Source organism: Anomalospiza imberbis, chromosome 17 (assembly GCF_031753505.1).
Source record: "Anomalospiza imberbis isolate Cuckoo-Finch-1a 21T00152 chromosome 17, ASM3175350v1, whole genome shotgun sequence".
Taxonomy (NCBI): Eukaryota; Metazoa; Chordata; class Aves; order Passeriformes; family Viduidae; genus Anomalospiza; species Anomalospiza imberbis.
In genome coordinates, this window is record NC_089697.1 from 4,993,159 (window position 1) to 5,019,739 (window position 26,581).

Sequence of the window (26,581 nt, forward strand, 5' to 3'; positions counted from 1 at the left end):
AAAAATTTTGTGGTTTTCACTATCGATTCTGGAAAACACAGCTTATTGTTCATGCTGCTTCAGTTCTTTTCTGCTTTGTCTACTCTCAAAGAATTAAAAAGAGGGTTCAGAGGGGATCACTCCTCTTTATATAGCAAGTAGAGAGCATTTCGTGGCACCTCCCCATGGAATTAAGTGATGGCTGTGGAAGAAGAGCAAATCAGAACTGAAACTGGAAAAAAAAAAAAAAGAGAAAACTACATGCTGCTGTCCCAAAACCATTTAAAAGACACAAATCCCTCTCCATGCTCCTGAGTTGTTACCAGGGCATGTTATTCACACTCACTCACACTGAGTCTGTCATCATTAATCTGCTGAGGGCGTGTGTGACAGGAGCTCAGCCCAGCAGCTCCTGGGGATATCAGAGGAGCAGAGCAGGAGCACCGTGAGTGTGTGAGCTCCCCTACGTGCCTGCGAGCAGGTAGCTGGGTTAGAACAACCAGCCCTAATTAAACTGCAAGTGTAAATAAATAGAGCAGAATTTCAGATTACATCCAACAAAATTAAGAAAAGGTCATGGACAAGGTTTTATTTTTTAAAACCTACCAGCTCTGTTTATTAAATGGGATTGCTTCGTACACACTCAGCACTAATTGGATTGCAGGTTATTTTGTATTTAGGTGGGGGTGGGTGAGAGAATAGAATAGGGAAGGGTGGAACACACTTCTAATGGCATCAGTTATGTCCTAAAATAGTCTGTTAGTCAGCATCCTGACCTTTTCTTTTCCCAACCCAAGTCCTGAACAAAACACCTTGAATTTTTGTCTGGATTTTTGTTGCTGATAAGCAATTCCACTGTGGTCTCAACCTCTGGAGCTCTTTCTGGGATGTTTGTGTGTGTGTATGTTCATGTACAGCCAGGAAAGGTCTGTGAAGCTGCAGGAAAGGCCCTAACTGCAACTAAATCACACACCTTCCTCCACATGTATCCTTGCCTGTGTAGGCTGAGCTGTTCAGGTGTGTGTTTTAAGTCACCAGGTGAAACCAGAGTGAAACAAAGAAGTTGCGCTGTCAAGAATAAGCAGATAAAAAATTTCTATTACAGAAAAGGTACAGCAGAGATTTCTCTTTGAGGGGCACTCTGGGGAGGCTGGAAAGGTTTGGGTGGAGGAACCAGAGGTGATGCCAAGTGGTGCCTGAGACCCTTCCTCACCTACAGAGGGAGAAAATAGGAGCAGAACTCTGACAAGCCACAGGGGAAGCTATTCCTGCCTGTGCCTCACCTGCCTTTAGCTCATCCAACAGGGCACAGGGCAGAAAGCAGAGCCCTGAGGGCCATGGCTCCTTTTATCCCTGCCGACCTCGGGGACTGTGTGCTGCTCAGCACTGGGTGTCAGTGGGTTTGATGAGAGACACCCACACACCCCCATTGCCAACATCCAAAGTGCCCTTTCTTCCCTCTGCCTGGGATGGACATCCCTGGTGGGGTGGGGGGGGCACTTTGTCTTTTAGAGGGTTTCCTTGTCCCCCCTTCCTCTCCCTTAGTGTCCCCAAGCAGGAAAACACAAAAATAACCCCAAAGCCTTGAAGCTGAGGGTGGGTGTAGGACAGGGCTGGCAGGAAAAATCAGAGTTGATCGTTCATGGGGCTGCCAGTGCTTGGAGTGCAATGTCCCCCAACTCTCGCTGGCTGGGCAACACCAAAAATTCTTCTCATCAGCACAACTCTGCAGGCTGAGCTGGGCTGGCTGCTCCAAGGGAGCTGCTGGAGAAGCTGGGATGGGGTGAGGCCCTACATGATCCTGCCCTGCTGCCATGGGGTGGGGGCTCCTCATCCCGCTCCATGTAAAACCCTGCAGTGCTAGCACAGATGCCAGTCTCATTCCAGAGAGGATTTTATTTAAATTGCACAACTGAATGATAAGTGAACTGACAGCCAGAGTTGGGAAGTGGGACTTACAAAAAGACCTGGAAAACGTTGAGTTTTCAGCCTAACATACTGAACATTTTTTCTCCTGAAAACCAAAATATTTCATTTCATCCAGAAGCATTGCATATTTTGGTGAGGAAAACCATGCCTCTGTGGCAAGGGAGCCTTGTCATGAAAGGCAAAACCTAACTAACCTAACTAAATTCCAATTTTCTGTTGAAACAACCATTTTGATTGCAATTTTTGGGTTGCACTAGCCATTTCTCCCAGTTCATTAAATCATGTGTCACTTTGTAGCCACAAATAGTTCAAAATCACATTGATTCATTAATTAAAATTATTCCTGGATTTTTCTTCAGCAATAATTTGTTGCTAACAAGAATCTGAATATTTCTAGTCATACCCCTGAATCAGCACTCAGAGAGCTGTTTTGGTCAGGCAGCATCACTCATTTTCTGTTTCTTGTGTAACTAAACAGCAAGCTGAGAATTGCTTTAGCTGGCACCCGAAAGGATAGTGCAGTTTACCGTATGCAGACTCATAAGTGAATTGCTGGTAACACAAGTAAGAAGATGAATTGTTTTCCTTAGATCAAAATGCACCTTCAAAGTAAAAACAAAAACTGTGGACTGATTTGAGCCTATTTTAATGACGATAACAACAAGAGGAGGCAGATTAAGGTCTTTAGCAGGGAGTTTGGGGGAAAACTGGGATTGCTAGAAATAGTTTCCAAGATCGATTGGCTTGAATAATACTCTGGGACACAGAGAAGAGAGAGAGGCAATGCCTGAAGAGAATAAATCAAATATCTTACGGCATTTTAAGCATTCTTTCCTTTCCTAGACACTGCTTTTAGTTTCCAGAAATATGAACAATTCCAGGCAAGCAGAGAATAGCCTGTTCATTTCCCCCCATGATGAATAGTTGCACGTTAGCCTGCTCATTTAATGACAGCTATATATAGTGTGTATAATAAATCAGACTCCAGCACACAAATGCCTTCTGTTTACCTTTGAAATACTCCTTTTTTTCCCCTGAGAACTGTGATTGTTGCAGGAGTCTGATGAATCCACCTACATGTACAGGGATCTGGACAACAAATTACCAGAAACTTTTGGTTCAGTGAAGTCTCCCATCCTCCCAGGACTGCTTGATGTCCCAAGACCCCAGGGCCTTACAGGACCAAAGTCTGCACAGGCTCTGGAAAATTAACTCAGCTCAGAGGGAATCTCAGTCTGAGCTTTGCATAAAAAGTCTCATTTTAATCAGGGAACTCAGTCAATTAGTCTGATTATTGCATTATAAACACTTGTCAACTTTTATAATATGTGCTTTTGAAATACGATGCCTGAACTCGTCCGCCCAGAAATAGCATATTTTTAGGCTGAAGTACACTGTGACTTCCCTGTACAGTAATTTACCAGTTAGAGTTTATATATACATATACTGTCATAGATATATGCATGTGAGTGTGTGCTGCTATTTGTTGGATGAAAATATCTGATGTTTAGAAAGTATCTGAGATATCTCACTTCTAAGAAAAAACCAGAAATTCCTTTTCCGTATAAATATTACCAATTTTATCGGGGCTAGAAGATCCACATTTCAAGTCATTCTCTCCTATCCTGAGCCACTTCCCAGCAAGCTGGCACAGCACTAATAAGATGATCTGATATTCCCACTTCCAAGATGAGAAATTCACAGATTGGATTCCCACTCTGGTTCCACTCCCAAAATATTGTTCTCCAGGGAAGAGAAGGAGCAATTTCTATTTTTTCCTCTATTTTGGGAAAACTTTTCATGCAAAGAAATGTAGTAAAAAGTATTGAGAATTGCTGAAAGACATACAGATTATGTATGTTTTTATAGCCATGAAGTCACTCAAATGGCTTTGTCTCCATTTCCCTGTTTGGCATAGATCACTTATTGTGCATATGTTTTCAGACGGAAATGCTGAATTAGACTATGGTGAAATGGATAATGCAGCCCTAATGCTGGCATGAGCTAATAAGAAAACAGCAATGAATCCACTGCTGCAGATTGAAGTACATGCATTTCATATTATTACTCAAGGCTTGTCTCTCCGATTAGATGATTGCATAACCTTAATATTATAAATCTTGCATGATGTGAATTGTTCAGCTGTAACCATAATCAGTTTTTACTAAGGTGGCATTTCTGTCATCTTGTTAAACACAAACATTATATATGCTCTAGCCATAATTCTATAACAGTTGCTTTTAGCGGGTGACGGCTTTGTCAGTCAGGAGATGCTGTTTAGCTCAGATACTCAGTGCAAGTGCTTAAGACACTCATAATGGCAGTATTTGCTTCAGAAAACATCTCTTTGTAGATATTTTAATTTTCTGAGTGTAAATTTCTCTTCAGAAGAAATGCAAAATCTCGCCAGGTCTTAGACAGAAACCTCTAACAGCCGCTTTTCAGATCCTCCAAGAACCAAGTTTATTTAATCAAGTGAAAATGGCTGTACACTCCACAGAAATCATGGCATGCTGCTGGTAGTCAAGTTCTACTGTTCAGCTCGGAGCTCCCACTTGTTTCAGTCCAATTTTCCACATGTCCCAGCTCCCCATGTGTAAATAAATTCCCCAAGGCCCAGCTTTATGGGGACCATGCTGCCGCCAGTGTTTAAGGGTTTAAGACCCACCATATAAACCTCAGCCAGATTCCCTCCTCCCATCAATTCACTGGGGATTTACACAAAAAGCTCACAACGGGGTGATAAACTTCAAGGCATATTGTAGGGAGAAGGGGACACGGTCAGTGTGGTTGTGCTGCAACACCATCCTTCATGCAGAACCCGGGGATTAGTTAATCCAATTTACGTCTTCAACCAATTTATTGGCTTAGTCAGATGCTCTGTAGAAAAAAAAAAAAAAGGCTAAATTCCCGCCTTCTTCGGGTAGTGGACACTTTCCTATTTTTCCACTGTAGATCTTGTGTTGAGACACTCCTTTACAGAGAGGAATATGCTGAAGAGATAAAGGCAACATGAGCACTTCCACATTTCTTCAGGTTTAGGAAACCCTGAGACTGCATAATCAGGGAATCAGGAGCATAAAACAAGAACTACCTCATCTTACTAGCTCTACAATAAATCTAATCATCCTTGTTGGTTTTAATAGCAACAAAATTGGCCCTATACTCCATAATTTTATACTCAAAATTACACCTTAACTTTTATGTAAAAACCAAGTTCAAATAGCTTTTATCAGGCAGCCTGTGGATGTGATTTTTTTTGGTAGAATATATAAAACAATCAATTGCAGCGGTCTTTTTGTTGGAGAATAAGAGTCTTTCCTGTTTTCTAGTATGTTCAGCATCCCTGCAACAGAACCTGGCACATTTGTAATCATGGAAAGCACAAGGGACAAAGAGAGCAGATTTAGATTAGATATAAGGTATAAATTCTTCCCCTTGAGGGTGGTTCATGCTTCCCAGGGAAGATGTGACTGCCCTAACCCTAGGAATGTTCAAGGCCAGGTTGGACAGGGCTTGGAGCAACTTAGTCTGGTGGAAGGTGTCCCTGCCCACGGCAGGGGGTGGAACTGGATGAGCTTTAAGGTCCCTTCCAACCAAACCATTCTGTGCTTCTATTAGGAGAATGTTTTTGGAGGTGAGCATTGTTGGTGAGAGGTAAAGGTAAGAGGGCAACAGCAGAAGATTTGCCTGCTCCATGCTCCTGGGGACCAGAGCAGAGATGAGAACAAGCCAGCCCAGCACTCCCTGAGCAATTTCAGCCTGACACGAGGCAGTGCCAATGAAATCTCACACACAGCCAGTCCTCCCAAGCAGTTCCCAGACCACCTGTGGCACTGTGTCTGGCAGCAGCTGCCTGTTCTCTGCCTGCATCTTGTGCTGTGGGAGGGCTTGCAGAGCCTTGTGGGAGAGTTATTACGAATGGGTTTATTTTATGGTTCAGAAAGGGACCTGCAAAAGCCTTGTGTTTCTAAACTCTCTGAAGCACAGGGCTAGCCCAGCCCCAGAGCTCAAGGTCCACACCCAGGTGTTCATGGGGTCCTATTGTACATGACTCCATGTAGGCAAGAGGGGGATGGCTTGGGTGGCAACTCGTCCTGCAGGAAAACCCATCCAGTGATTATCCTCAGTGCTCTGCCAGCTGCTTTACTATGCTGAAACTCTGACACCAGAGAGCCTTTCTTACATGGTTGGGAGGGAAAAATAGTTTTTAATATCAGATTTTTAAAAAAAGAATGTATGGCCCCTATAAACTGTTAAACTTCACTTTATTGATCATAAATCTGTGTTTTGCTCAATGCAAAAGTTTTTCATCTTGCACAGAAAACTGCTGAAACAGCTACAAATGTCAAAAACACAAAGTTTTCTCTCCTGGACAATTTATATGGAAGTTATTGGATTTTTTTGTTGTTGTTTAAAAGCACTCTTACCACACTGCGCTCGCCCACTGGGTTAGGAGAAATTGCCTTTCATTGCCAAGCTTTGTTCCTGCCCTTCACTGATGGGAAGAGACCTGAAAAATAAAGCAAGGGTGCTAGCCTCTCCTACATGCCACTAGGGATAGAAGGGCTCAATTGGATAAGAAACCCAAGTGGAAATAAGACCTCAATAATAGCAGAGAAGGAGACATTCCTTGGCAAAGCCACTGCTAAAGTAGGGCAGAGGCAGTGAAAGTGCTGGGGCTCAGAGCAGAGAGACACCTCACTGAGATTTATCCCGAGGTCCACACTCAAAAACAACAGCTGCTGTCAGAGCAGGATGGGCAGGCCAGCCCTCAGGGTGACATTGCTGGAATTAATGTGGCCCTGGGGTGCATCCCCCTGCTCCGTGACCAAGGGCATGGTCCCACCAGTGTCCCAGCCTCTCTCTCTGCCAGTGGGTCGATGCACCTTGGGACTAAGAGATTAACAGCCCTGTCTTGGTATTAATGACCTGCAAAAGCTGTGAAGGTGCAGAGCAGGGCCAAGAAATCTTGATTTATTAATGGTAAAGGAGAAAACTGGAAGGAAAAAGTGGAAGAAAAAATTCCAGCCCAGCCAAGGGTGGTATCGAGACAGATTTACCCTGTTGTATCATGCATTTAAAATGGGTCATTTCAGCTAAGGCAGCTGTGTGTTAGCACATTGAATATATTTGGTCTCCTCTATTTTTTTTAAATAATACATCCCATTCAGGAAGATGAAAAACAGGAAAAAAAGGATTCTTTTCTTCTTTGTATCCAACTGTCCAAATTACAAAAATTGCGCTTTTCCCTCATAAGCTGGAAGCCTTCTTTTTCTGCTTGTTCTCCATCACATGGTACAACAGGTCTCTGTGCTCCACTACAGTGGTCAGCATCTCCCTAGAGATAATGGACTGGATCATCACCTGGATGCAATTCTTCCCTTTGGTCATAAATCATGATGGGAATACAGTAACCAAAAGCCATGAAATATGAAACCACATAAATAAAGGAAGGAAAGGACTGTGAATTGTCTGGGGAAATCTGTGCAAAGAAAGGGAGGAGGAGAGACTTGCACTGTTGGAGGAACCACGACAAATATGCATCCTGATTTTAAAGTCAAACTGTTGCTATAATTATTTAAGATTCTCCTGTGTCTCACAGGATGAGGCTTTGTCCTCCTTTCCACTAATTTCATGTTCTTTCTGTTCCTCTTGGGCTTTGCTTTTATTTCTGTGCTTTTCCCACTTCTAGTAGTTCTGTCTACAAATACCCCTGTTATTTCACCATCCCTCCCAGTCCCCAGCTTCTGGACTGTTTCTTCTTCCTTTACCTCTGTTCTGTTGAAATCACATGATTTTTGTTACCAACCTGAGAACTCCAAACCTGAGCTCCTACAGGGAAAACACTGGTCAGCCAAGTCAACAACTTCAACTCTTACCCACATTCAAAAGGTGACATCCAAGCACATCTAAATGTTTAATTAAATCAGAAATGTTAAATCTTCCTTCACAGCTGCCCAGCACAAATATGATCAACTCTACAGTTTTGGAAACATGATGAACAAAATTTAGCATATTGTCCTATTAGGAAGAAAAGTTAAAAGAAACTGAAAACAAAATATTGAAAAGTTTAAAAAAGGAGTCCTAAAACCTTACATGGGGATCCTTAATTAAATTAATATTTGATTAAATAATAACAATAAAGAATAATAATAATAAATAATTAAACTCTGCTTAATCTTGTAGGCAGCATTTTACCCTTTAGATTTCCTGAAATCAAGGCAAGGTATCTGTCACTGCTTCGTTCTGCACCAATAGCTGGAGTAAACCTGCATGTCCATTCCACTGTGGAAAGAGCTCTGTTTTCCTCAGAATCATTGCAGACATACCATGTAGTCTAAAATACCCTGGGATTTATAATTTGAGCACAGTTATTTTATATATGTCAAAACCAGTGGCTGATCCTGCTGTCCTGAGGCTACTTCCATGTACTACAGCACTAAACACTTTTTTTCCAAACTGCTGGCTGCCACCACAGTTCCCTTGTCCCTGGGAAACTCAATGTTTCACAGAGCTGAAGGACACTAATTATAAAAAAACTAGTCCTATTGAAACATGCATGATACAATTTTTGAAACATATTTTATTTTCATTGGATTTTAGCTTGTCCTTATGGACACAGTTATATATTCACATAGATACTAATATTTAAGATTTGACAAACTACCACTTTTAGTGGCTGGTTGTTATGTTCCATTCTGGTTTCTCCTAATGAATTAAGGCATCGATGAGGATTTTTACCACTGGTGTAATTTTATTTTCTATAATAACACACATCCATCTGTTTGGTGATGGGTGCATATTAGAAGACAGGATAAAACAGAGTGTGGAGCTTTGGTTTGAACCATGTTTAAGTGGTACAGGTAGAATGGTGTTTCTTTTGGATCAGCTGCTTTTCTTCAGCTCTGCAGTGCAGTTAATAAACACTGCAGACTGCTCTTTCAGAGCTTATAAACTTAGCAGAAATAAAAGGAACTGAGGGGTCTGACAACTGAGTGAAGCTTATAAATGTCACTGAAAGCCTTTGGGGCCCCAGCTCCTGGGGAATATATCAGAGCCCCTGCAGGGTCTATAAATTCTGCCTATTTATGGGCAGGTTTCTCTCCTGACCATAAAAAACACAGGTCAAAAAGCACTGCTAGAGGGGGAACACAAAGCCTAGACTTCAGTCAACTCCAGCTTCTTCTTTCACAAGCCCGTGCAGCTCATCAGCAAAGCTGTGGTGCCTGTGCTGGGTGTCACACCGAGCCCATCACGGGGAAAGCATCTGCAGCTCCTGGCTTGATGTAGGACTGATCCCCTGCAGATGTGAGCTCCTGGCACCTGCTCAGGCTCTGCTTGCAAAGCTCTTCACAGCCTGGAGGACCGACCTTGCTAGGTAGCTCAGATGGGAGTGTTTTGGGGCCAATGGTTTAGAAACACTAAGATGGCTGAGCTGCTTCTCAGCAGAGGACAAGCAGGGCCTCGGGGCTGTGTCACTGCTCACCTTGTGTCCCCCAGGGTCTGAACAGCCTCCCAGGCCCCCAGGACATAAATCAAAACTGCTGTTTGCACCCCCTCTACAAGCCCACCTACGTCTCAGCTTCAAGGAGGCTCATGAATAGACAATTTTTTTGTAGGAACCCAAAAAGCCTTTCATCAGTTCCGTGCTCCTGAGTGCTGTAGGCAGTCATCCACCTAGCAGCAGGAGGAGAAAGCACCATGAGCACATCAGGTTTCCTCTCAGCATCCTGATCCCAGCTCCATTCTACCCCACCCACTGTCTGACAAGCTGCCTTAATGGATGGGCACTGGCCTTCCGTGGAGGGGCTAAATGTAAAACTTCCCTATGCTTCTCTTGTCAAAGTTAAAAGCTTTTCACGTCTGCGTTAATGTTTCTTTCTTTTTTTTTTTTTTTTTTCCCTCCTGTCTGCTGGCACCAATGACAAATACTACATCTTGCATTGAGTAACAGTATATTGAATGGCTGGCAGAGGCAGAACACGGCACCTGTGATTTATCTCCGGGAGTTTGGGTTGGATGACACTGCTGGGAACAGACGGGGGCTCTGAGCTGTCACCTGATTACTAATTCTAGGATTTCTCCTCCGAGAGTGAGAAGGAGTGAGCTAGAATGAAGGGTACAAAAAGCAAATCAATAAACAGGTTAGTGTTTGCATCATTATTAACACTCGGGCTGTCAACACACCCATTGAAACTATCGCTCAGGGCAGCTCCAGATTTAATGGTCAGTGTAACAGATTTACTGTAAATGTTAGCTAAGGCAGGAGGGAGGGGGGATCTCACTGACAAATAACGGAGATTTCAGCGGGATGCATGGAACCCTTTATGTGTGTGCATAAATAACACCAGGATTGCCAGGCAGAGGCAGAGGGCTTTCTGCAGTACTTCTTCTGGCAGGGCTGTGGTGTGTCCCTGTGCTCCCCTTCCCTCCCCAGAGCCCCTGCCTCCCTCCACTCACAGGCAGCAGCTGCGCATCAATTAAATCACCAAGGGAGCTTTGATCTTGGGAGCCCCTCACAAACCCCTTAATAGCCTGGAGAAGGGAGGGGAAGGGAAGGGTGGTGCTGCCATCTTCACACTAAATTAGCCTGTGATAAGAAAAAGCTTCACATGAAGTTGGGTTTTATTGGTTTTACTCAGCTGATAGGGTCCTGCCATTTTCCCCTCTCCACAGATAGTCACGTTTGCAGAGGTTTCTTAGGAACACTCCTGGCATTGCCCCTTCCCTGCTGATCTGTCCTCACACTTTCCACGAGTAACACACGACCAAGCAGCTCTGAGCTGTATAAACGAATGCACAATCAAATGTCTCTGCTTAAATTACTGATGAAATTATAAATCTGCTGCAGAGTAAATTGGCTGAAGACGAATCTTTCCAAGCCCTGTCGGTGCTGCCACTTTTTCAAATGAAAGCACTCATAAAGAAATTAAACTGGTTAAAATGAAAAAGTATCTAAATTCAAGTAGCTTTTGCAGGAGAGGGCTTCCCAGATTGCACTGTCATGTCACGTAGATCCTTCTCCAAGAACACTCTGCTGCTATACACATTCATAATAGTCCATCAATCTCCAGGTAACTGCTTCTGCTCAGTGCTGCTGCCAGGAGAAGGAGGGACCCAGAGGCTGAAACTTCTGAGTGTCAGATGTACCAGTCACACATAGCTCTCCCTGCCTCCAGGGCTGCTCACTGTCCTGGAGGTTTGGGCCTAATGGCAAAATAAAATATTCTGGAGCTGCACTGCTTTGATATTCCCAAATTCTTCATCTCCTGCCCTCCAAACAGACATCTCAGGAAGTGCCTACTCAGTGCAACCTCAGGAAGTGTGGGTTTGTACTATGAGATAAATCCCCTGCGTTCCAGGCTTAAGGAATTCTTCCTGAGAATGCCCACCCCTGTGGAACTCTGCCCTCAGAGCATGGGCTCAGGACACAGTGAAAGATGTTTGAAAGGTCCTAGCCATGTCTCAGCTAGTGCAAAAGCCTCTCACAGGAAACTTCCACTCAGAACACCTAGAGACCCAGCAGAGACCCGGGGCAGAGTCTGAGACCATTTGAGAGTCACATCTCTGCAGGGCACGGATCAGTCACAGAGCCCAGGGAGGGGGAGACTGGGCACCCAGGAGGTATCTCAGGAGCAAGAGCAGCACAACTCCCTCTCCCCCTTGCTCCAGACGGTCCCAGCCCTCACCTTCCTCGTGCATGGTCTCAAGGTGCTTTTTATGCTTTTCTGCCCCAGTGATGTTGATAAGCTCTGTCATTAGTGCAGAACTTTGAACACACAATGTGGTGAGAACAGTCTTCTCTCAGCCCTCAATTTCATTAGAAACAAACCCTAGATGAAACCCATGGAGCTCACAGATTCCTGAATGCCCTTTTCTGCCAGGACAAGCCTACAACAGTGGCAGAGGATTTACTTACCTGTTAGTACTGGCACCTCTGGGACAGCACCTCCTGGGAATGTCTTCCACACTCTTGACTTGCATTACTTGCCAGGACCTCGAGCTCTCTTGAGACCCAATAGGAACGTGCAGGAATCAGAGGTCTGGTGGAACATGAGGGGATGCAGGCAAGACTTTCTGAGGTTACAGTTTGTAAGTGCCAGTACTGAAACCCTTCAGTATCTGACCCAGGCCCAGCAATGCGGATCTCCTCACATCACTTGATTTTGTGATGCTATGTTGTGGTTCAGCCCCAGATCCCCAGAGCAGATCTGGTAACTCTGCCCAGTGCACAGGGGCACCTCAGATCCCCAAAGTGCTTCTGGGATAACCTGAGACTGTCATCCACTCACACTCCACTGTCAGTGCTGAACTCCTCTCCAGAGAGCACATCTACTTTGTGCCACAGCAGTGTCAGCTCAGACTTCCAGGCTTCCTGGGACTTGCAACATTAGAAACTCAAACCCAAATGCAGCAGCTGCAAAATCAGCATTAACACATTTCGGTTTGATTTTGATTTCTGAAGGGCTGATGGCAAAGAAAAGCTCTGGAGGCTCTCTGTGGAGTTGAGCTCTAATTCCTGCAGAAGAGAGCAGCCCCATGAGTTCAGAGCTCTGCTTGCTCCCTTTAATCCCTGCACTATTGACTGGAGAAAGAACAAACCTCCTTGGAAGCCTTAATTGGAGCAAGTGGCGTCTGACGATTTTTGTTTAAACTGTAAAAGAAGACTCCTCCCTGGTGGGAGATGTTCAGCAATCAGAATGAGGAGGAACAAAACAAACCCTTGCTGCACACAGCTTGGCTGTGCTGTGGATAACCCAGCGGAGAGCAGCCCTGGGAGCTGCTGGAATATTTGGACAAGGTGACCCTGCACCGAGCACATTAGCTGCATTATCAGCCTATAAACTGTCTGCCTGCTTTACATATCTGTATGGCCCACATATTGAAGGGGAAGATTAGCTTGATTATCAATGGGGGAATGAGCCAAACAATTACTTTCATTATTGAATATCCAATTAATTATTCAGGAGGCAAATCAATTATTCATATCTCATTTAAACTGGGTCGGGGGAGAAGCGTTGCCACTTGACAGAGCTGTTCACAGCTTTTCTGGGTGCAGCAACAATTCTGCTGCAACAGGGAGGAATTGTATGGGGAGCAAAAGCCATGCCCAAAATTATATTCCCCAGACCATATGGATATCCATCCATACACATTTGGTGGCCAAGGCCAATTCCAGAGAACTGTGAGACTTTGGAACTCCCTGCAGGGCCTCCTCAGCCATGATTATTGCTACCTTTCTAATGTGCTACAGAGCATCCTCCAGGCCAGAACCAACAGGAGTTCAGAAGCCCATGGGAGTTGAGCATGTGCTGCAGGAGCACTGAGACGTAGAGGACTCAGATGTATTTGGTCTTATGTGAAAGAAAGAAAAAAGCTCTCATGCAGATAGCAGGAGGGAATCTCCTGGAGAACAGCAGCCTCAACCATTTTTCAAAACCTGATATCATCATAGAGATATTTTACTATCTCTATAGTAAAAGAGATAGTTTTAGCAAAATATCTGTGTCTTGCTTCCCTCACTTAAATAATGGAAATAATAATAAAAAAAAAATTGTTTGCCCACTCTCTTGTTGTATTTGCTTTCTTTGGAGGCAGGAATGGGAGCACCACATGCAGTATGGTCTGAATCCAGAGAGCAACACCCCAGTGCTGCAGTGCCCAGTACATCCACTCACTCTTTGCCACGGCCACACATTGTTCTTCCATCCAAAGCATCAACAAACAACTTACTGCAGTTCCAGAGCACCCATGGCACTGTGACAGAGAGAAAGGGAAGACTGAGACAAGGCAAGGAGAGAAACACAGCCTGGACAGAGCAGATCCAGGAATATAACCAGGGTGAAAATTGTATGGAAAGGCCAAGGCCTGAAAACTCTGCTTTTCTGTAAAACTACCCACACAGGCAGTGACAGCTGGCTGCAAATGTTTGAAAAGCAGGGAACCAGAAGCAATCATAACTCTGTGTGTGTGTGTGTGTGTGTGTGTGTGTATTTCCAAGACAAATGGGTCCCTGGGACATTCCGTGTCTGGGAACACTCCTTTCCTCCATGCTCTCTTACACAGTCACTTGTCCTCACTGCAGCCAAGCCCCAGCCCTCCAGTAATCTCAGTTTTGTGTCTTTTTCCTTCTTTTCACAAGCAGAAGCAAGTGATACCATATTGGAAATAAATTGTCAATTACTGAACAATCAAGCCCTCCATTTGTTTGTTAGATTGACTCTCAAATAGCCCGATTAATTATAACAGCACTAATTATTAAGATACACTGGTAGTCATCTCCTATTCCAGAGAGAAGAAGAAAGTCTTTCCTTCTGCTTTTGCTGTCAGAGTAGCAGTCCTACCCAATAGGGTGATTTATCTCTGTCAAGCCACTAAAATGATAATGCCAATTAAATCACACAAGTAATTGCTGTTGGGGTCCCCATGGATTTCTCCCAGCAGAGTCAGGTGGAATATGAATGCAGGCTGTCCAGGGAGGGCTGGATTCTGCTCAGCGAGAGCTCCATCCACACTAGTCCCTGTCCTGCTCTGATCACTGTCGTGGGGACCACAGGAAAAGCTCCCCAGCTTGTGTTCTCAGGGTCCCCAACATTCCCAGCTGAGCATTTCTGCAGCCAGGAGTGGGGAAAGTCACTCAGCCTCACACAGAGATGCCACTGAGCACTTCAGGGCATGAAGAGGCACAGGGCTGCCCCTTTTTGTTCTCTGCAGATTCAGCTGCCTTGCAGCTTCTCATGGCTTTGGGAGCCTCCAGCATCTCCTGCTCCTGTCCTGCCTGGACCTGGGCTGTGTTCCCCATCCCCTCAGACCAGAAACACAGATGAATCTGGTGTTACAGGCCTTCCTGGGCACTCACACAGTAAAACAAGGATATATGTACAGCACAAACCCTCTGTGGTCCAGAGAGGGCTGAAGGATCACAGACACAGGTAACAGTGGCTGTGACTGATACAGCTGCTGCCCCCATCCCCTGTCCTGTGCTTTTGCTTATTGTAATGAATCGATGTCTCTGTGGCTGGGCAGACCCCACCTAAAAAGAACAGTGTGATCTAACCCAATCTCGCTCCTCATTCGATTAAACCCCGTGAAAGCAGGCATGTAACCTTGTTAATATCACATTTATTAGAGGGAAGGGGGACAGAAAATTAAGATATACTTCATGTTGTTGCTAATTAGAAAAATTGAGACTTTGCATCTGTGCAAGGCAGAGCAACATGTGGCATTAACAGATGTGAACTCATTACACAGCTGCATCAGAGGAAATTGTGCCACCACAGCGACAAAAATCTCAAAATCAGATTTCCCCCAGTGCCTCAGCTTCCCATTGACTTCTTCTTCCTTCCTCTAACAAAAGTTTGCTCTGAGGTTATTGGGGTTTTTTTATTGTTTTTCTTGGGGAGCAGAGAGGAAGGGAGGCTTTTCTTTTTGCAAATATACACTGAAGCCCCCAGAGAAGCTCGGAGCAGAAACAAGCCAGGCTGCAGCACGACAGCACAGCCTCTGGCTCCTGCTGAAACACAAGGTGCTCTGCAGCTGGAGTAAAATCTATCCTGCCTTTCCCTGGCTAGAGGAACCACAGGGAACCAAGCAGGGAAGTTGCAGGCAGCCTTTTCCCGGGGGCTTTCCAGACATGACTTCCCTGCAAGGTGGAGGGAAGTGGGAGTAATACCTTAAATGAGGTGTCACATATAACGTGCTTCAAATCCTGCCTTTCAATCCCCTGGGAGTCATCTAAGATCACCAGACCACTTGTCATCTACAGTAAAGAGCAGCCAAACAGCATGAAAATAGGTCACTTTTTTATAATTTCCTCTGTATGTTCTGCTTAACTTTTTGTCTCAGATAGCAGAAGCCAATCCCAGAGAAAAATCAGAGGTCAGATTTGGGATTTTTCCCTTGCAGTCCTCCCAGGAGCTGATTTGCTCCCTGGCACAGCAGAGAGCAGCCCAGCAAAGCAGCTGTGTAAAAATGCACCAACTTTGCTGATGCTTGTTTCATTTGTGCCTCATTCAGCTCTGGAGAGGCTCAGCTGTATTTCTGGGCAGTCAAAAACATCATGGTGTTATCAAGAGGCATCACTCTAGCAGGCTAACAGGTTTGGGGATGCACAGGCAGGCTCTTGGGGTATGGGGGCTGGAAATCACTTCCCAAATAGCTGGGCATTGGATTTAAAAAAAAATAGAGACTTGAAAATTAGTTCCAAAGACAGTTTTTTGCCTTTCTCTGAAAAGATTTTGCAGGGACAAAGGAATTTTTTTTTCAGCAATGCCAACTCTTTCCAAACCACCTCAGGGGCAGAGTAAGGTACAAGAGGTACACCTTGGACAGCATCTGGAAAGTGAGATCAGCTTTCCTCCTGGCCATAAGCTCAGATCCCTGGACATTTTGCTAAATGAACTCCTCTGTTGAAGAGGTCTGCTGAAAAAAAACCTTCAGTGATTTGCCTGCTGCCTCCCTCATCAAGGAAAACATTGAAAGGGCAACAAAAAACCCCAAAACCTTATTTTTAACAAAAAAAATCTGGGTGGTGGGCATGCTCTGGACTGTCTGGCAAAGTTCTTCCCTTCATTTGCACAGGCAAAGGGCTGGTCAGCACTGGTTTCACACCAGCTGCTCTGGTAGAAATGTTCCTCACTTGCACCATTTCATTGCAAGCCCTTTATCATCCCTTTGTCCCAGGCAATCACAGCCCGTGCAGCACAGAAACCCGTCACCCCACACGCTGCTGAGGCCCTCAGTCCCTTTGTGCAGGCTGTTTCATTTCATAAACTCAAGGGTCACTTTTATTGTGGTCTCTGCTAAATGAAATCACAAAAGCAATTTAAAATCGCTTAAGCAAATCATGAAAGATGCAATATGAGGAAAGGGCTGTGAATAATGGTTAGCCTAAAGCATTGCAACAAAGGGAGTGACTGTGCTTCTGTCAGGTCCTTTCTCTTGGTCTGTATCCTTCATGCTGAATTCCTCATCTTCTGCCTAAGATTTTGGGCAGGAACTCATCAAAGGAGAAAGCCACTCTTATCAAATTTCTAACATTGCCTGCTATTCTTCATGGAAAAATGATCTGCAGGATGTAGAGAGAGCTGCAACTGAGTCTGGCATTTCAGATATGCAGTAGCCAGAAAATAATAACAAAAACACAGGATACCATTTTTATCCTGGAAATTATTTTCTGGGGGGGAAAAAAAAAAAGTCAGTGTAGCCTGTGAACTTCATCCTTATCTGACCAAGATTCAGAAGAAACTTCTGGCTGCTTTGTCCCAGTAGGAAATAGTCCAATATAGAACAGAGTTGGAGGTGACTAAAATGGCTGTGAGACAAATTCTCAAGCAACTTTTCTTTCCATCCCATCTCCCATCATCAGCAATATGCTTCACAGAACATTTTTGTTGCTCCAGGATGACTTTCTTATAGCTCTGAAATGCTCTGTTCACCTTTCATCAGGCCTTTTACATGTATGGCACTGGCTCCCATGCTGCCTTATCCTACAAGCAGAACAAGTGTTCTCTCAGATATTCCTTGGTGTCCTGGATCCTGTGAGATCAGATTTCCCAGCTCTCAGTGCCCAGGTAAGGGTGAGAACTCTCCTGAATGCAGCAAGAGGCAGCCCCTCTCTGTGTCTCCCAAGATAAAAGATGCCTGGGGTCACTCACAAGCCAAAGTGATGCCTGAGAGCTCCACTGCTCCAGGTTCCTCGGTGTCAGAACTCACTTCTACCCATGTTTTCTTGATCCAGGTTTTCTAAGGCAGCCACAAGTCAGCAGCATTCAAAGAATTTACAAAACCAGCAGTCAGCTTTGGTGGCTTCATTTCTGGCTGGGGTGGGGAAAGAAGAAAAGGAGAGGATTTGATGCAGGAGTCTCAAAGTGAAGGTCAGAAACTGCACTCAGCATCACAAGAGGCTTTTGAAAAGCCTGTACTTTTGCTGTGGTAATGCTCAGCTCTGTTGAGGAGGAAGGAATACCCAAATTTCCCTCTTGTGGCCAGCACCTCACAGCTTCCCAAAACTGAGGCTTCCAGCTGGATCTATTGGACAATATTCAAAACTGGATTAAGGTGCTGCAGCAGACTCTCATCTATAAAATGTGATCCAAGCAGAACCTGCACATCTGAAACAGCAGAAATTCTGCAGATGGTGGGCCAGATATGCCCTTATTTTAAGCCAAGGATCACAATGGATCTCAACAACACCTTCTCAAGTGGCCACACTCTGCCAGCCACAAAAACAATCCTGCAGAGACACAGCCCACGAGCCTAAAGATCCCCAAAAGCTGGAGAGGATTGGGTGCAATGGAAAGGTGAATTTCCACTCCAGCTATTCATAAGATCCCAATCCTGCTGCATCACCTGACCACCAACCTAAGGATCCCCAGAGTGCCTGGACAGGTCAGCATGAAAGCAGTAAAGGAGATGGCCCAGAAAAGAAGAGCATTTTATTTCTTCCCTCAAGAAGGGTGCAATAAACGCTTTCAGCATACTCCCCTTCAAAAAGAAAATCTCTTCTAAGCTTATGCATGATAATAACATTTCCCACATTTTCAATTAGCTGAAATAATCTTGCTAAAAGCTATTGATACCCCACCTTTAGCTGCTGAGCACACGTGCACCTGTGTGTGCAAGGAGACAAGCCACGCCTGACAGAGGGAGAGGCAATGAGAAATGAACTGCCTGAAATTAACTTTAAGCGTCCAAGTGATTAAACCATTGTGCTGTGATTGTGTAGGATACTGCCTTTCTTCGGCAATTAAGACTGTATTGATCAGCTAGCAGGAGGAAAGGGGCCGGCAGAGCGATGCTCATTCAGACTGCCATAATTAAGAGTGATCATCTATTGTTCTGGAGCACACGGCACAGCCCAGCCCCATCAGGCTCTTCCCTCTCCCTTCCCTGGCCCTCACTCCCATGAACACGTGGACTGAGCATCTGCTTGGAGTGAGAATTGGAGCAGGAGCTGGCTGAAGTTGCTCTGTAACAGGTCAGGATTAAATCTGTATTTTCCACCACCCATTCAGCCCCAAGAGAAGTAGCTTCTGCTGTTTACTAGCAAGATAGGGAAAAATGGGGGGGGAAATGGAGCATGAGAGAATACAGACCACCACATCTGAAAGCAGTTCTTGGGCTGACCATGGGGCAACAAAGCTCACCAAGGCTTTGGGGAAATTGTACCTCTGCTTTTGTGTGGGCCACTCCTCCAAGAACAAATGCTTCCCAGAACAGATCCTCCTGCTCCCAAAATTAATCTTTTTTTAAAAAAGTCATTTTTAATGTATTTTTTCCCTTCCCAAATGTACTCAAACCAATCTTCTACCCTTAAAAACAGCTTGAAATTAGCTTCTTATTTATATCTTAACTAGCAAAATTATTTCTAACAACTTCTGCTGAACCCTTGCTAACATGTGTTAGTGTTGCTTTGCCTTTCTTCAGTTTCATGGCTCCAGCCTGGGAAAACTGGCATGGAATAACAGCATTTAATATATCAGCTGACAGACTGTAAGTTCATGATTTCTATGACAGCAGTCCTTGGGCATTTAAACTCTTGTGGTAAAGGGTATTTCCTTACTTAATTACTCTAGTTCCCAGTATATCACTTCTCAGGGTATGGATGGTACTTACTGTGAGCCTCAGAAAAACGATCCATGTCAGTCAAAGTGTGTTATTGTGGGCTTGAGGGAGGATTTGGATCGTTTCCTCATGAAAACTACAGAATACAGCACCTGAAAACACACTTGCCCAGAAAGCAAAGGAACGTACCACTGAGTCACAGCATTCCAGAAGTGATGCAGTGATTTATTGTTCATCAACAAGACCTTGAAAAACCCTGATGCTGGAATCTAAAACATGGTGATAATCACTGATATTTTCCTTCATCTCCATCGATTGCTATCAAACTTAAAACAAAGAGAAAATATTTGCATACCTGGGTGACATTACTTGCCACAGCCACAAAACAAGTAGCCTAATTTTCATGTTGGTCCTTTAAAACTAAATGTGTCTTCCCAGCTGTTTATTGGAACCCACAAGTGTGACTGAAGCTTTCTCATTTTCCATGTCTGTTCCAGCCACTGAGCTAAAAGCATAGACTGACAGGTAGGGCTGGCACACAGTGTCTGTGTGCAGCCCACACCCATGTAGTGCCTTCCTTCATAATAATAACTCAAGGGCTCTGTCCTATCCTCTCAGCCTTGTCAGTCTCCCTTCACTTTAAATACATCTCACTACTTTAGTCACAGTTCTTGTTTAAGTAGATGAGATGTGGCCTTGCCATTGTTTTTCCAGTTCTCTCAGTCCTGGCCCTTGTGGAGATGATTGTTCATCCCTGTTAGCCCATGTTTCCTGCTGAACACAGCTCTCCTTCCTGCCCTTCCATGAGGAGCAGTTGCATTTCCTGCTGCTTGACAAAACCCCTACCCATGAAAACAGTACATCCAGGTCCTGGCAGTCTGTACCCTGGCACTGTGCAATTTCTTTTCATTGCCCTACCTCAATCCTGCCTCCTTGCTGACTTTTAATGCTACAAGCTGCCGCAGGACAAGAGTTGGAGATCTCTGCTTTGCTCCTTTCCTTCCTCTCATAAGCTCAGTGTTACTGAACAGCTCTTTCCCAGGCAGAGTAAAGGGTTAATGATGAAGATCTGGAAGAGGCAGTGCTGTCCTGTCACAGAGCTGCTCTCTTGCCTCTTCCTCACACATCCACACTGCTCACATAGCCTGCATTCCTCCCCGTTAACACCATTAAGCTTTGACCTGAACTAGACATAGAGCTAAATGTGTGTGCACCTGTCCCCTTATAATGACCTGCTATTATCATTTTCCACCCCTCTTTTTTGATTGATGGATATTATATGCAGAGTGACCCTCAGGATTTTTCCCCCCCTCTTTTTGTTAGGCCTTGCTAAAGCAACCTGCAAATTAATTTAATATCCTCTTTTGGTTGGGAGCTATGAAACGAGGGCTCGAGGCTGATGATGCGTAAACCATTTGTGGCATGTATTTAATCTCTGGACAATGGATAGAGATGTTAGTGCATGCTACACTAAGTTCTATTTACGCTGGCTATTAAGTGCAGTCAAGCTGAAGGCAATCGGAGCACATTACAGGGCCTAATGGGAGAGGATGCTACACAACAGTACATTAAAGACTGAAAATGAATTAAGAAGGAAGCATGGTAGAGAAAGCAGACAAGGAAAGGGTTCTGTATACAGATAACTCTTATTGACAGCACAAATATTCATGTACTCTGAGTTCCCAAATCCAATTTTGGTATTGGATACCACTCTAGAGGGAATGTTTTGAATTCCATTTTCATGCAGATACAAAATGACTCGAAGCCAGCCTGCCCCTCCCACCTCCACCTCAGTGGTTTACATAACCCGATGCTGGGAAATGCATCCCCTTTTTCTGCCTTGCAAAGCTAAGCCTCTTGACCACCCCTCTTGACCACCTAAATCAGGCTAAACTTTCTCAGCCTGCTCCCTGAAATGAGTCTATCCCAGGAATGACAAGTAGACCTTGCTGCACTCCCAGTCCTGCTCACTCTCCTTGGCACTTCTTGCTCTGGCTGTCACTGAGAAAATTCAAGCCCTCTGGGAAAGACAGGAGAAAAATGTACAGTGGGAGCAGCCTGCGAGCTGTGCACACTCTATCTTTGCTCTTGCCTTTTTTGTTCCTGTTATCTGGATGGGAAGAATTTAGAGATGACAAAATACTGGCCTGCTGTCTTCTCAAAAACCTAGCTCCAGAACCCAAGAGTGGCACTGCTTTATTCCATCTCAAATATACAATTTTATGAGCTTACTTTTAGGCGTAAAAATCACTATTTGTGAAGATATTGACTTGCTATGTCTTCCTGAGCATGGTGGCTTCACTTAGATTGGTGAAAGAAAAGTCCAGTTTATAATTAAAAACTTGCACATAAGGAAAAGAGAAGCAGCAACCAACCTGCTCATGCTCACACTGATCAGCTCTGCTCATCATTCCACCAAGGCTTTCCCAAGATCCAGCTCTGACTGACACTGTTCCTGCCCAGCTTGCAGACCCTTACCTGACCCACTCCTTGCTCCCCCAGTGCAGGGAAATAAACTGTGCCCTGAAAGCATCTGCCCATGGTAGTTTTGACACTTATTTTAGGACAATATTCCTTTGACTCAAGGTTTCCCTGCTTGTCCTGCCAAGAGCTTCACTGACTGTCAAAGGCTGGCCACCAATCCTGGCAGAAGAGCCCCACCCCTGAGATCTGAGGACAAGCCCAAGGAGTGTGTCCTCTCTTCCTTTGCAACTCCCAAAGGTCAGACTTGCCTCTGACAAGAAGCTCCTTGCTGCTTTTGGCAGGTTGGACTTCTCCACCAACTTGATGGCAGCACAAAATACCTGTTAATAATCAGAAAAACAAACCCTATTTATACCCAGTGAATGCACCATGAATGGACAGAGAGCCTGCAAGGAACCAGGTGCACTCTGACATCCCAAAAGCATGAGACTACACCTGGATAACACAAGAGAGTTTTCCTTCAGAATAAGATTGTGCTAAAGAAAAAAAATTCTTTCTTTTGTGTGTCCAAGACTTTATTATCTCCTCTTCCTTCCATTTCTTGAAGTGTAGAGTGAAGGGCATAAAGGAATTAGTTTTCACATAGTCAGTTTACTCTAAAAGCAGTTCTGGCAATAAAAGAATATTAGAATCCTTTAATAACCATCCTGGTTTGGCAGCAAGGAAGAGTTTTGGGTCTTTTAAAATGCTAGCAAAGTAAAAAAGTCAATTCATTGCTAACACAAACAGAAGTATAGTGAAACCAATACCTGAGCTTAAACTACTACGTACACAGGAATTCAAACAAATCTGTTCAAGCTAGGCATTGACTAGCCAGTGACTTTGTCTGGTTACAAGGAGCAAACTTGCAGTTAAGCTCTGCAGAAAAAGAAGTGTAGTTGTTTGCAAGCAAACCTCCCAAGTCCAAGACAAATTACTTTCACGCAGTATTTGGATAGTGCTGGAAGGAAGAGAAAGGAAAGAAGTGTTGTTTCAGGGAGGTCTTTCTTTCCTTGGCTGGTGAAACACTTCCTTCTCTCGAGGATATTCTTGTAACAAGTGTTCCTTCTGTTTTCCAGAGCAAAACATATTCTGGAATAAATATATAATTTATATTTTCTGTTAAACATACCTTAATTATTTATTTAATACTTATTTCCCTAGGAAATATAGCCTTGCTTACGCTTATGGAGATTTGAAACCATCTCATATTTCTGCAGGAAGTTCCTTTGGTCACGGTCATTAGAGTTTAGAGCCTGTTGTGATACCAAGACAGTCTGAATTAACTCTGGGCTGTTTGTAGGAAGCAGATGCTACACAGCTACCACGGGCTCTGCTGTGTCTGATAATTTTAGCACAACTTCCTGCCCCACTCCTGTAGCCACAGTCTTGCACACTCAGTACTCAGCTCATAGCCACAATCTTTCAACAATGCCCCAAGAGTGATGAGGCAAATTGCAAGCCCAAAAAGTGTTCATGGGCTTCTTGTCCCTTTTTGGGTGTTGAAGGTGATGCTCAGCTGCTGTGATCTGCAGAGTAGTTCAAGAATGAACTGTTTTGACATCAATTTACGATCCTTCCTATTTTTAAAAGCATCTTGGGAGGAGGAACAGTAAGGGAGAGAAGTGAGCAAGAGTTTCCTTCCAGCTATCACTAAAAATCCAATCACAGCTTTCTTTTTCACCTTCTTCTTAAGAGTTTCCCTGTCTTCCCATCCCCACCGAAAGACTGGGTAAGAAGAAGAAAGAACAGGCAGGGGAGGAAATATTCTCAAAACTCTTACAGACCTCAAAACTTCTCATCAGAAGAGAAACGGCTGAATGAAATCAACTTGCAGCCTTGGAGTAAAGAAGAGGGAAGGAGAAGTGAGTCAGGAAGCAAAGCAAGTATCACACACAATCAGCAAGCAATATTTATCAAAGACCCAAAGGTCCTCTTTTCCTGTGGTTAACAGGACCAAATTCCCACTGTGGCCAAAGAAGAAGGTGCCCCTACCTTCAGAGCACCCCTCACTGGTCATTGGTGAACCAGGAAAATTCTCTGAGGCCACCTGCAAGGACCTGTGAGTAACACAAGGCTGGCAGCACTTTGCACTTTGCTTCCTCACTGAGGGTTATCCAGCTTAACAAGTTCTCCACGGTTCAGGGAGTGTTTAAAAGGTTCAAAGTTCCTTGTTGTTTATAAGAAGAGTGTCTGAGTTTATCATCAATGCAATAAAGCTGCTGAAAATAATCATCATAATCAGAGGATGCCCAGCAGGAACGTCACAGTCCAAGGCAGCACCTTCCCAGCCCAGATACAGCCATCATCTGCTGATCATTAAACTCTGAAAGCCAGTGCACAAATGAGAACCCATTGGGCACTGCCATGACCCTTTCTCAGGGGTTAAAGCAAGCAACAAGGCAGGGTGAAGGACTTTGAAAATAGCCCTGTGAACACTTATCTGCTGGGATCCAGCCTCACCATCATCATCTTGTCAAACACACCTCTCTGGGCCCTCTGCACATCCTCAGATGGCCAAACCACTCCTTGGTGCTGTCTCACATGGGCTGACATGAGGTAAGGGAGCAGAGTCTTCTGGAGTCACATTGCCATTGCAACACCATCAATTTGAATACACTGCTCTAGAAGAAAACACTTGTTTTCATTATTAAAACAAAACTACATTTCTAAAACTGTCACTGTCTCTGATCCACTGGTGTGTCCGGAGAATATGCCATTGCTCACACTAACATGGGAACATTCCCTCTTCATGCAGGCAATCAGAGAAATCTGTGGGGTGTGTGGAAGGAGGGGGCAGGACAAGCAAACCCTCAAGGACATTAAAATCTTCTATTGAAGGCAGAGATGAAAGACAGAGAGAAGAGCGGGAAGGCAATACATTAAACAAAGCAGAGGAATGCACTGCTTTGTCCAGCTGCTGCTGATGATGAGCAGAACAGGCCCACGTGATGTGAAGTGGAGGAACCACAAAAATTATCACATAGGATAAATTTAAGATAGTGAACAAATGACAGCCCGTAATCCCTGATTTTGTTTTCCAAATCCCAGGCTCACATGCCTATTCTGCAGGATATATGCATTGGGGTAGATGGCAAAGGGTGGAAAACCCACAATTCCCATACAAGTTCCAAAATACTTCTCCTTTTACTAAATCCAAAAATTAAAAATCCATGGTTTTAGTTTGTCCTGATGACTTTGTGACGTTTTTATAGATGATAGATACTGAGTATCCCCCTGACAACCTGGGAAAGAACAGGGTAAATAGAGGTGCTGAGGGTAGGAAAAGCACATTGTCCTGATCCAGGAGGTTGATAGGAGAGCACAGGTAAGCACAAGGGTCAGCAAGGGAGGTTAGAGCCTGAGTTTTGTAGAGAAAAACATTGGTTCAACAAGACTGCTGGAGAAATACCGCATGATTCTGCACGAGCTGCCTTATCAGGAGTTACGCATTTATTTAACTGACTTAAAATCATTTTAAAAATCCATGCAAGGTTTTTGGATTCTGAGACATCTTTGGCAGCACAACAAAAGAACAGAGGCTTTAAAATACTGTATTAAACAGGAAATTGTGCAGCTCTCCACCGAAAATCTCTTCCCACCTCATTTTCCGCATTCTTTTGCACTCTTCATCATTCTGGAAATTGAATTTTTAGGCGCTCTCAAGATGGCCACAGCAGATAGTCTTGGCAAATCCAGCTCTCAAGGAGAAAGGCAGATGAAGGGGTCTGCAGCCCCATACTATTCCTTCCTGCCATATCTGACACCTTGTAGATTGTGATGAGTCTGCTGTGGAAAAGTGAATATTTTTATTTTCTAGTTCCCCTAAGGAGTTTCTCAGTAACAACCTTTGCCTTGTAACCTGTAGGTCAAGCAATTACCTCAGGTATATCCATTTACCAAACTGCAGCTTTCTCTTTTTATGTTTGTAATATATTCTTCAATCAGAAGGGATTGAAATAATTGTACTTCAATATTTTGATTTGCTGAAAGATTTTGGGAAAAAACATTAAAATAATCCTTTATATACCTGAAGTGTCTTGCCCTCCTCAGTACTGTTTCCTCAGTTTCAGTTTTCTTGTTCTCTTTTCCATATAGAAAATTTTGTTCTGTAATTTTTATTTCAAAAGGTATCAAATGTCTGGCTATCCATCTCCAGTAGTTCTCAGCAGCCTGTAACAATGCCAGTTTCTCCAAAGATCAGTTTTACATGGTTTTTCATAGCTTCATCATGAAACTTGTAAAATGAGGAGCTGGCTCATTGTTAACCCACTTTCCACAATTTCACTTTATATTTTATAGCAAATTTGATATTCTAAAAACCAGCCCTCTGCCTATCCCCTTTCCTTACCACTGTATTTCATTAACCAGCAAGGCACGATCTGAGCTGCAACATTCGAGAATCAATAACCAAAAACTTTCCCTCACCTCTCCGTGCCTCACTGAACATCAGACCATAACACCCCCTGGAAAATACATATTAGGGATGTTACAAGGTCTGTTGTTACCAAACTCGATTCATTTCAGCCCCTTCCATGCAGGACCAATAAACACATGCTCTTTTCACCTACAAATCTCCAACAGCCTCTGCAATTAATACCTAATTAACAAACAAAAGCAGAGATGCCAGGTGGAACAGCAC

At 44.1% G+C, this 26,581-nt stretch overlaps 1 long non-coding RNA gene across 9 annotated transcripts; it reads right to left on the minus strand.

The window, feature by feature from the left end:
* On the minus strand, positions 1–26,581 carry LOC137484011 (uncharacterized). Of its 9 annotated transcripts, none has more exons than XR_011004719.1 (5): positions 26,368–26,526; positions 25,542–25,728; positions 23,935–24,563; positions 6,339–6,421; positions 1–181 (listed from the first exon to the last, which is right to left on the minus strand). It is a non-coding gene; the product is annotated as an uncharacterized lncRNA (long non-coding RNA). The 9 variants fall into 9 exon arrangements; XR_011004721.1 differs by lacking the exons at positions 1–181; positions 6,339–6,421 and adding exons at positions 13,683–15,670; positions 19,528–19,628; XR_011004720.1 differs by lacking the exons at positions 1–181; positions 6,339–6,421 and adding exons at positions 13,683–15,670; positions 19,528–19,639.